Source organism: Trichomycterus rosablanca, chromosome 15 (assembly GCF_030014385.1).
Source record: "Trichomycterus rosablanca isolate fTriRos1 chromosome 15, fTriRos1.hap1, whole genome shotgun sequence".
NCBI classification, from domain to species: Eukaryota; Metazoa; Chordata; class Actinopteri; order Siluriformes; family Trichomycteridae; genus Trichomycterus; species Trichomycterus rosablanca.
This window is the reverse complement of record NC_086002.1, coordinates 1588359-1601040: the sequence shown is the minus strand read 5'-3', so window position 1 is coordinate 1601040 and position 12682 is coordinate 1588359.

Here is a 12682-nt window from a genome sequence, read left to right as displayed (position 1 = left end):
ACCAAACACTGAACATACAGGAGCTGTTTGATAGCAAAATAAGAATAAATAAGGAGGGGATGCAAACCTCACCCCTACTCCTGCATAACTACAGGTATATACACCATGACCAAACGTATGTAGACACCTGACCATGAGATTATGGGACACCCCAGTAACATGAACTGGATGAGTGTTGAATGAGTCCAATTCATCGCAGTAATGCTATTGCGGAGGCGGTAGCGTCGTTACTGTCGGTGCGGCACGTCTGTCAGGACCCGGGTACGAGGCTGGTGGTTAGATATGCATCAGTGTCAGGGAGGTTCTCTCCATGCTGGCACTTAGGCCACCTTGTCGTCATTAGACGCGACGGTCATTAGGGTTCAGAACACAGAGGGTCGAGGGTTCAGGAGGAACCGTTCATCATGTTAGAACCTCTCAGAATATTAAACACTCGGCGTGACGTCAGCAGCTGGAAATCTGCTCTATGAACACACACACACACATCTTTGTAGTTCTACAATTACTGACTGTAGTCCATCTGTTTCTCTACATGCTTTGTTAGCCCCCTTTCATGCTGTTCTTCAATGGTCAGGACCCCCACAGAGCAGGTATTATTTAGGTGGTGGATCATTCTCAGCCTTAGAGACTAGACACTCCTACCTAGTCGGTCCACCTTGTAGATGTAAAGTCAGAGACGATCGCTCATCTATTGCTGCTGTTTGAGTCGCTCATCTTCTAGACCTTCATCAGTGGTCACAGGACTCTGCCCACAAGGCACTGATGGCTGGATATTTTTGGTTGGTGGACTATTCTCAGTCCAGCAGTGACAGTGAGGTGTTTTAAAAACTCCAGCAGTGCTGCTGTGTCTGATACCAGCACAACACACACTAACACACCACCACCATGTCAGTGTCACTGCAGTGCTGAGAATCATCAACCACCTAAATAATACCTGCTCTGTGGTGGTCCTGACCATTGAAGAACAGCATGAAAGGGAGCTAACAAAGCATGCAGAGAAACAGATGGACTACAGTCAGTAATTGTAGAACTACAAAGTGCTTCTATGTGGTAAGTGGAGCTGATAAAATGGACAGTAAGTGTAGAAACAAGGAGGTGGTTTTAATGTTATGGCTGATCGGTGTATATACACACACATATACACATGTAGGTATACATTTTTCTGGCACAAATGTACTCATTTATTTATTTAATATTTTATTATACAGGTCCTTCTCAAAAAATTAGCATATTGTGATAAAGTTCATTATATTCCATAATGTAATGATAAAAATTAAACTTTCATATATTTTAGATTCATTGCACACCAACTGAAATATTTCAGGTCTTTTATTGTTTTAATACTGATGATTTTGGCATACAGCTCATGAAAACCCAAAATTCCTATCTCAAAAAATTAGCATATCATGAAAAGGTTCTCTAAACGAGCTATTAACCTAATCATCTGAATCAACGAATTAACTCTAAACACCTGCAAAAGATTCCTGAGGCTTTTAAAAACTCCCAGCCTGGTTCATTACTCAAAACTGCAATCATGGGTAAGACTGCCGACCTGACTGCTGTCCAGAAGGCCATCATTGACACCCTCAAGCAAGAGGGTAAGACACAGAAAGAAATTTCTGAACGAATAGGCTGTTCCCAGAGTGCTGTATCAAGGCACCTCAGTGGGAAGTCTGTGGGAAGGAAAAAGTGTGGCAGAAAACACTGCACAACGAGAAGAGGTGACCGGACCCTGAGGAAGATTGTGGAGAAGGGCCGATTCCAGACCTTGGGGGACCTGCGGAAGCAGTGGACTGAGTCTGGAGTAGAAACATCCAGAGCCACCGTGCACAGGCGTGTGCAGGAAATGGGCTACAGGTGCCGCATTCCCCAGGTCAAGCCACTTTTGAACCAGAAACAGCGGCAGAAGCGCCTGACCTGGGCTACAGAGAAGCAGCACTGGACTGTTGCTCAGTGGTAAAGTGCCAAAGTACTGTTTTCGGAAATCAAGGTGCCAGAGTCTGGAGGAAGACTGGGGAGAAGGAAATGCCAAAATGCCTGAAGTCCAGTGTCAAGTACCCACAGTCAGTGATGGTCTGGGGTGCCATGTCAGCTGCTGGTGTTGGTCCACTGTGTTTTATCAAGGGCAGGGTCAATGCAGCTAGCTATCAGGAGATTTTGGAGCACTTCATGCTTCCATCTGCTGAAAAGCTTTATGGAGATGAAGATTTCATTTTTCAGCACGACCTGGCACCTGCTCACAGTGCCAAAACCACTGGTGAATGGTTTACTGACCATGGTATTACTGTCCTCAATTGGCCTGCCAACTCTCCTGACCTGAACCCCATAGAGAATCTGTGGGATATTGTGAAGAGAAAGTTGAGAGACACAAGACCCAACACTCTGGATGAGCTTAAGGCCGCTATCGAAGCATCCTGGGCCTCCATAACACCTCAGCAGTGCCACAGGCTGATTGCCTCCATGCCACGCCGCATTGAAGCAGTCATTTCTGCAAAAGGATTCCCGACCAAGTATTGAGTGCATAACTGAACATAATTATTTGAAGGTTGACTTTTTTTGTATTAAAAACACTTTTCTTTTATTGGTCGGATGAAATATGCTAATTTTTTGAGATAGGAATTTTGGGTTTTCATGAGCTGTATGCCAAAATCATCAGTATTAAAACAATAAAAGACCTGAAATATTTCAGTTGGTGTGCAATGAATCTAAAATATATGAAAGTTTAATTTTTATCATTACATTATGGAAAATAATGAACTTTATCACAATATGCTAATTTTTTGAGAAGGACCTGTATATGTATATATCATGGGCGTTCGGGTGGTGCAGTGATAAATTACACTAGTTGCTGGGATTCAGGGTTAAAATTCCCAGTGGTGCTACACACACGACTGACTGTGTCATGGGGACGGGATGGACGAGGCCCAGCGACAGGCGTCCTGTCCAGGCGTGCTACCGCATTGCCCCCAGTGACTCCGGGGAAGCTGGACTCAGGATAAAGCGGCGCTACAACAGGAAAATGAGATGAAAATGTTATTTATTTGGACAAAAAAAATATCTGCTGTAATTAATCACTGAAGCGACAGAGTTTTTGTTTTATGATCATTTGGCTCAAATCCAGAACGACGGTCAGAAATCAAAGTGCCGTCCTTCCGTATCGGAGACGCGGCGGGTGAAGCGACGCTGCCAAAGTGTTCTGGGTAATAAAGCTCTCGAGCGCGGGAGATGAACGAGTGAGTGAATCAGAGTAAAATTCATCCATCATCACAAACATGGACACAAACAAGTAAAACAAGTACTGACTGCGACCCGAACTGAGCCAGGACGCCTCGTAGCTTCTCCTAGCGTAGAAAATTTTTTCAAACTGATTTACTGTGAACGGCGTTGCGTTCTAATGCGCCAACACACCAACGCTAAGTGTCGGCAGCGACTTTCATCCTCGTAGCCCAAATTGCTGATCGTTCACACTGGCAGGGTCAGTTTCTCTCAAGCTGACCTTTGGTTGCCAAGGTTTCACTGACATCAAGTCAATGCCGTGGAGGTACAGCATAACTGACCCCACCCCACACTGGCCAAACAGGACTGCAGACTAGCACTTGTACCCTCAAACACCAATTTAAGTTGCTGGTTTGACCAGACAGTAGGAGGCACTGTTGCACCAGAGTGCCCCAATGTCTGAATAATTATTGGAACTGTTCCATCAAGTCACCCAGATGTTCGAGTGGAGCAGATCCTCCATCCTGGTCTCACTGAACTGGGACTGAACTGGTAAGGTGATAAAGAACCGCAGTGAGGAACGATTCCACCCTGATACTGTGTTCCTCCATCGTTCTTCACCAGAAACATCTCAGAACCATCCATGACCACCAACTTGGCAGGACTGAGTCGTTTGAATTGGGCGTGGTCGTTCTTTTCTGCCTCGTTCAAGCCTTTCTTCATAAGGAGGCCAATCTATTCATCTAAACAAACGTCCAGAATCTCCTCAACCTCACTTCCTATAGCCTCGGCATCTTGGTGCACTGAAAACATACGTTATACAGCCAAAAGTATGTGGACACCACTACAAATAACATAAATGCGTTCAACTTTGTTGTAACACGTAGAGAAAAGTTCTTTCCTGTTCCAGACATGGTCTGGTGGGTTTGGTGTGGACGAACTCCATGGATCATCGATTGCAAGCCAGCGTGCCAGGAGTGGAGGCTGTTATAGCTGCAAAATTAGGTGGTGGTTTTGGATTGGGTAGTCTTGTCCAATACGCTCGTGGTCAGGTGTCCACATACTTTTGGCCATATAGCTTGTATGGATGTGGTAAAGAAGTGTCTGTAATCAAAGCACCGAGATCAGGGCAGGTTCTGTAGAACTGAGATCAGGTTCTCTGGAACGTTCTCCTACAGAACATCTGATTAACTGACGTGCACTTACAGTGTATCACAAAAGTGAGTACACCCCTCACATTTCTGCAGATATTTAAGTATATCTTTTCATGGGACAACACTGACAAAATGACACTTTGACACAATGAAAAGTAGTCTGTGTGCAGCTTATATAACAGTGTAAATTTATTCTTCCCTCAAAATAACTCAATATACAGCCATTAATGTCTAAACCACTGGCAACAAAAGTGAGTACACCCCTTAGTGAAAGTTCCTGAAGTGTCAATATTTTGTGTGGCCACCATTATTTCCCAGAACTGCCTTAACTCTCCAGGGCATGGAGTTTACCAGAGCTTCACAGGTTGCCACTGGAATGCTTTTCCACTCCTCCATGACGACATCACGGAGCCGGCGGATATTCGAGACTTTGCGTTCCTCTACCTTCCGCTTGAGGATGCCCCAAAGATGTTCTATTGGGTTTAGGTCTGGAAACATGCTTGGCCAGTCCATCACCTTTACCCTCAGCCTCTTCAATAAAGCAGTGGTCGTCTTAGAGGTGTGTTTGGGGTCATTATCATGCTGGAACACTGCCCTGCGAACCAGTTTCCGGAGGGAGGGGATCATGCTCTGCTTCAGTATTTCACAGTACATATTGGAGTTCATGTGTCCCTCAATTAAATGTAACTCCCCAACACCTGCTGCACTCATGCAGCTCCAGACCATGGCATTCCCACCACCATGCTTGACTGTAGGCATGACACACTTATCTTTGTACTCCTCACCTGATTGCCGCCACACATGCTTGAGACCATCTGAACCAAACAAATTAATCTTGGTCTCATCAAACCATAGGACATGGTTCCAGTAATCCATGTCCTTTGTTGACATGTCTTCAGCAAACTGTTTGCGGGCTTTCTTGTGTAGAGACTTCAGAAGAGGCTTCCTTCTGGGGTGACAGCCATGCAGACCAATTTGATGTAGTGTGCGGCGTATGGTCTGAGCACTGACAGGCTGACCCCCCACCTTTTCAATCTCTGCAGCAATGCTGACAGCACTCCTGCGCCTATCTTTCAAAGACAGCAGCTGGATGTGACGCTGAGCACGTGCACTCAGCTTCTTTGGACGACCAACACGAGGTCTGTTCTGAGTGGACCCTGCTCTTTTAAAACGCTGGATGATCTTGGCCACTGTGCTGCAGCTCAGTTTCAGGGTGTTGGCAATCTTCTTGTAGCCTTGGCCATCTTCATGTAGCGCAACAATTCGTCTTTTAAGATCCTCAGAGAGTTCTTTGCCATGAGGTGCCATGTTGGAACTTTCAGTGACCAGTATCAGAGAGTGTGAGAGCTGTACTACTAAATTGAACACACCTGCTCCCTATGCACACCTGAGACCTAGTAACACTAACAAATCACATGACATTTTGGAGGGAAAATGACAAGCAGTGCTCAATTTGGACATTTAGGGGTGTAGTCTCTTAGGGGTGTACTCACTTTTGTTGCCGATGGTTTAGACATTAATGGCTGTATTTTGAGTTATTTTGAGGGAAGAATAAATTTACACTGTTATATAAGCTGCACACAGACTACTTTTCATTGTGTCAAAGTGTCATTTTGTCAGTGTTGTCCCATGAAAAGATATACTTAAATATCTGCAGAAATGTGAGGGGTGTACTCACTTTTGTGATACACTGTAGATGGTCCCATAACCACTTGGAATGATGTTCAATTAGAGGACGAAGTGAAATCGAGACGTTTTCTACAACAAGGTGAAGCGTGGTGGAAGCGCAATAGCGCTTTGAGATAGAACTTAAGAAGAATGTGAGGTCATCTGTCCGTGAGCTGAATCTGAAGTTTGGACCTCAGAGATCCAAGTGTGGTGAGACCTGAACTCCAACGTCTGGAGCTGAAATTCCTCCACAGTGACGGAAAATATTAACATGAAATTACAGGAAGTGCTCGGTGGTCCAGTCTGTTATTAAGTGAAGTGGGCGTGTCCTTCCTCGCTGACCCGTTATTACCGCTGTAATCATTCTGTGGTGAGTGAGAGTAAAATGTTCCTCAGTGTCACTGACTGACCTTCACGGTTCAAGTGAGGATCTGATGGAAACAAATAATGGAAGATCCTCATCAGCGCCTCGTTATTTCATCTCCATGAGCAGAACGGCGTGTAGAATTCAGGACCGGCCACCAGCGCCCACCAGCAGGTACGTGTCAGTGGAGAGGGTCGGGTGGAGTATTGTGGGTCCTATGTACCGAATTCTAGCCCACGTGAAAAGAAGGGTGTGTGATCAGCTCTCGAGGCTGGAATCAACAAATGCGATTGGCTGAACGTGTCACATGACACACTGATGGATCAATCACCAAAGACGCTTTATGTACGTTGTACCCTGTGTCCCAAATATTTCATTATTTAGGTCTTCCCCAATGGGAGAGTAAATAAATAAATAAATTATTTTCCACTTTTATTTAACTGTTAAAATTACAAAGAAAAGATTTCCAATGTTTTTACAAATAAACTTTCTTTAATTTGGCAGCATTTATGCGTAGAATTGGACTCGTACATCTTCTTATTAGGATAATAGAAATTCAGGTCGCATTTCTTGATGCAGCGGCGGACTGTGTTGAGCGGCATCAGTTTTCTGAAGCGCTCCTGAGCCCATATGGCTATACACTGATCAGCCATAACATTAAAACCACCTCCTTGTTTCTACACTCAGTCCATTTTATCAGCTCCACTTACCATATAGAAGCACTTTGTAGTTCTACAATTACTGACTGTAGTCCATCTGTTTCTCTACATGCTTTGTTAGCCCCCTTTCACCCGATTCTTCAATGGTCAGGACCCCCACAGAGCAGGTATTATTTAGGTGGTGGATGATTCTCAGCACTGCAGTGACACTGACATGGTGGTGGTGTGTTAGTGTGTGTTGTGCTGGTATGAGTGGATCAGACACAGCAGCGCTGCTGGAGTTTTTAAATACCGTGTCCACTCACCGTCCACTCTATTAGACACTCCTACCTAGTCGGTCCACCTTGTAGATGTAAAGTCAGAGACGATCGCTCATCTATTGCTGCTGTTTGAGTCGCTCATCTTCTAGACCTTCATCAGTGGTCACAGGACGCTGCCCACGGGGCGATGTTGGCTGGATATATTTGGTTGGTGGACGATTCTCAGTCCAGCAGTGACAGTGAGGTGTTCAAAAACTCCAGCAGCACTGCTGTGTCTGATCCACTCATACCAGCACAACACACACTAACACACCACCACCATGTCAGTGTCACTGCAGTGCTGAGAATGATCCACCACCTAAATAATACCTGCTCTGTGGTGGTCCTGTGAGGGTCCTGACCATTAAAGTACAGCATGAAAGGGGGTGAGTGTAGAAACAAGGAGGTGGTTTTAATGTTATGGCTGATTGGTGTCTTTATCAGAGTAGCATGATGGTTTCACATGCACATTCAATAGTATCCTACACTGACTACATTTCTCCAGATTTATTAAATCCTTTTACAATATTCTGTACGGTAGATGGTGAAACACTTCATTTAAGTTCAGTGTTTCAGTAAGACGTGTTATTTTGGAACTACTTTGTTTTTTCTTTATCGTCCTGTTATGAGGAACCACACAGACCTGCCGGGCCAATCAGAAAGCAGAATGTCAATCAATAAAACAAAATACAGAAATACAAGAGAGTGGGAATAATGAAATAAAGAGGATTTATCTGAAGCTTCACTGAAACGGATCTGTGTAGAGACGCGAGATAAATTGATTTCAATTACAGACCAGAGTTCCTCCTGAAGGCTTCTGCTGGAACGTTTATTGGAGTGATCAATCACAGAGCAGGATATGAGGAACACCAGCTTTCAGGAGGCTTTTTTATTATTATTAACACTAAATGTTTAATAAACCTTGAACAAAGTGAACAAAAGCCGAGCGCGATTTAATAAGAACGCATCTGGTTATAAACAGGCCTCAGAAACGTGAAAAATGACGTCAATTTTAACGCTGGTGTTTATATTTAGTCTTTGAACCGATAAATATAAAAAAAAGGATGTAAATACAGTACATTGACAGGAATGAAGTTGGGGGGTGGGGGGGGTAGGATGGTTCCATCATTTACAAGTGACAAGATCATGGAACCACAAATCATTGGACAGATTTGCCACACCCAATTTTACAAGCTGCTTTAAAGGACAATAAGATTCATTACCAAAACCACTGCAGTGTGACCTGAAAGCAGCAGGAGCAACAGTTACACTAACAACTATAAGCAACAAACTGCAGCACCTACATTCATCTCTGTTCCTCTGATTCTACCCAATGCCTGGAAATTAAAAAAAAAAATCCAGAACACCAAACCCACCAAAGCCACAGTGGAACCCGGTGTGAAGTATGGTGGTGGGAGCATGAGTCAGCCAGGAATCCAGGTGCTTGCGACGAGGCTTGATTTTCTGTACCTGTACCTACAATTCCCGGGAACTTTGGCACCCACGGTTCCCGCAGTGAGGACGTGACTGAGACCTGTGCTATAAAGCAGCCCAAAAATAACCAGGCGGAGAGTGGATGGATGGGGAACTGGACCATGCTGGTGGATCTCAGCAGGGTTCCGTCACCAATAATCGAGAGGTCCGAGTTCTTCTGGAACGGAGACACTGGTGTGGAGGGAGACGGGCGAGCAGGTAAACAATACGGTCCAATACTGGTGTAAAGAAGCGACCAGTCGGTTTCACACATGTCAAAAAGGGTCCTGTCCGGTTGGGATGCTGGCTTGAGTAGTGGAGTAACTTTTAGAGCATAGTGTGACCCTCCGTTTGCCTCAGTCTCTGAGAATCCATCTAACCGGTGTAAAGAAGCAGCCAGTCGGTTTCACACGTGTCAGAGGGGGTCGAGTGCTAGTCTGCAGCCCTGCCCAGCACCACCAGGTAGTGTGATAGGGAACCGGACATGACAAAACTAAAAGAAAATAGAAAATAAGGAGAAATTGGAAATAATTCAGATGAAATAATGAATTAAACTTAGCAGCCGCCGAACAAACCCAGCAAGCTTTCATTCATTCATCAGCTCCCGACACTCCCCTGCAGGTACGGCCTATTGTCCGGGACTAAATGAATGTTTCCTGCCGTTAGGGAGCACCGTTCACGCAGCGTGTCGAGTTTCCATTGTTGAATAAATATGCTGGAGAAATTGGTTTCCACCCACAGGCGCATCGCTCCACACGTCCCACTGGAAATGCTAATTTCTCGCTGTTGGACTAACATTTCACGCTTATTGTGTGAAGGATTGTGGGATTTTTCCCCCCGTTTTTTTCTCCTCTCCTTCTCGTTTGAGGACTTTAGACGGTGTGTATTTAGCACTGTTAGCGTGTAGTAGTAGCGTGTAGGAGGATTATTACGTCCTCGTAAAACAGAGGGGAAGAAAAACAAACGTACAATAGAAATAATAATAATAAAGGTTCTGAAAAGAATGTAAAATGATTGTTTGGCTTCTTGTAGTTTAAAGCAAATTGGAGAAAATAGCTGCAAAAGAACAACTACTGTTAAAACACAGGATGGTCAAAAGTTTGTGGACTCCTGAGCATGTGCTTGATGGGCAATACATTCCAAATCCTGAGCATTAATACAGCTCTAACACTATTCTAGAAATGGGGTGATTCAGTCCAAATTGCATTTCTGTTAGCACTGATGTTGGACAGTCGACACTCTAATTCATCCCAAAGGTGTTCAACAGGATTGAGGTCTATCAGAGGGTCTGTGTGAAAACCTAGTGACCCGCCCTGCTCCCCACAACCTACCTGATCTCAGGACATGGAACTCATAAGGCAGATTATTTAGACGCTCTACTTAGACGGCGATTACGCTGATTAGGTCACCGCCGTTTTAGCTTACTAAGCTAACACAGATCAGTAGATTTTCAGACAGACCCAGAGAGTTCCTAGTCACCAAACTGGTCGAGGGATGTCTTTATAGATCCGGCTGTGTGCACTAGCGATGAGGAGGGCACGGTTATGCAGAAAGGGGCATTCCCTAAACTGCTGGCACAAAGTTGAAAGCAAGTGATTTAATACAGCTCGAATCTGATCACTGAGCTCAATCTTTAGACAGGGTGTCCACATACTTTTGACCATCACGTCTCTTTGAAGGTAATTAACCAGGTTGGGTTATCTTGGATTACTCCTTCCTAACCATAAAAAAAACATGCAGGAGGTGGATTGGCTGTTTAAAATATACACCTGGGGATACCACAGTGATGGCTGGTGGTCCAGGGTTCCTGGATGTGGTTCGACCCACAGGATCTAAGTGGATTCTCATATTAGATTGTATCAGATTAAGAACTCCAGCTAGAGATCCCGAGTGATCTGTTTATCCGGCTCCACCTCTGATTGAGTTCCTGAAGCTCCTCTTCTCTCCGAATCTACGTAATTGCCTCTATCTTATAATGGAAACGTTGTGCGTTCAGATCTTCAGTGAGGAACCCTCTCAGTGTCAAATTAATATCACACGGCCCTCCGCCAGACAAACTGGCAACTGCTTGGCATCTGAAATTAGAGCCTGTCATAAGACATTCAGCATCCTGGGAAAACGTGGCAGCCCGTCTAACTGCCTGAATAAACTGAAGCCTGGCGCGCGGCGGCTCCAATTCTATTTGTTTCAGCGATCAGACGATGATGAACAAGCACATGAGAGAAGCAAACAAACACGGGGCCGGAAAAATGGACAAAAGTATGTGGACACCCCTTTTCACCTCATAGGTGAACGATGGGTGTTGTAAAGATTATTTTTTTTAACTGGCAAAAGTATGTGGACAATTCCTCTTTGTGTTTTATATTAACATTATATTATCATATATTAATATATATCATTTTATATCTAAAACCCACACATTTAATATTTACTCATTTATCAACAGTCCTTAGAGAAAAGAAGTCATTAATTGTAAGGGTTCACATACTTTTTCTAGTCTGGATTGTGTGTTCAGATGAAGTTTGTTGCTGACCACATGTACATAAAAAGCATTGGACAATCAGAGTGACCAGAGTTGTGCCAAAAGCTTGGTGAAGCTAATCATGAATGTGCTACATGGTGTGTAACTAAACCACCCAGTGCGCAATACAAATAGTCAGCAATTTGAGACACAGACGCTTTGAATGCTTTTCTCATTTTGAGCTTTTTACAACACAGGCTGATTTTATTTCATTTAATTTATTTTATTTCAGTGTTTTGAGGGTCTTTGTTGTACCATATAGCATTAAATAAATAGCAAAAGTTTGCAGACACCAGTGAGTAACAAATTTCATGGTAGTCTTAAGATTTCTGATATCAGGTGGTAAAGTAAAGTTGGGATTCACAAGGCTGATAATGGGAACAAGTGCAGAGAAGGTCAGAATCAGACAAACATAAAGGGGGATTTTTATTCACATATTTATTTATTTATATTTTTATACTAGAGTGCAAAACGTTGTGTACGAACGCTGTTCAGCCTTCATGTGGCGAGAGAAGAGTCGAACAAGAAGAGTCAAGGAGTCAGAGTCAACTCTTCCCGCAAAATGATTCTCCCAAACATATCACGATGAATCAAAGAGAGCGCTAGGTAGAACCGCGACCACGGTCAGCAAGCCAGCTTCTCGGTCTACCAACAAACTGACACGCGATCGTAGCCCGAATATATCTCTCAAAACTAAGCTAAAAAAACAGATCAATGGAACAAAGCATGGAGTCGGTTCACAGAACCGATTTATTAAAAAAGATTCGATACGCTTTAATTGATTCAATGGCTTCAACGGAAAATAAACTTCTTTAAATGATAAATAAAACGGCGATTATTGACAGCGTTTGCAAAACCAGCCGACTACCTTACCGACTGAGGTTTATTTAACAACTCTGCAGCGAACTAATCAACTGGATTTCCTTAAATAACCTCGTAATCAGCTGCAGTTTATTAGTGCTAACGAGCTAATAAGCGCTAATGAGCTCATGGGATTTGTAGTCCATTTGGAACTACAGCGAGTCGATTTAAGGTTGTGGACTTTTTACAAACTTAATGGGTTAAAATCAATAAAAAGAGCTAGTTGGAAAGCACCAAGTCCATTTGAATATCTGTTTGACACAATTTCTTATCACTTTAGATCCCAAATTCACCTGTAAAAGCACGTGTCAGTAAACAGTACATGGAACAGTGGTCACTTTGCCAAAATAGGGATGTAAATTTGACATAATTCTTCACTGAAATCAAATAGCCCTTAAACACAAGTCTGCTGGAACACAAGAGACACTGTGCACAGTCAAGCGTGCTTTACATGGCCATAGAATTAA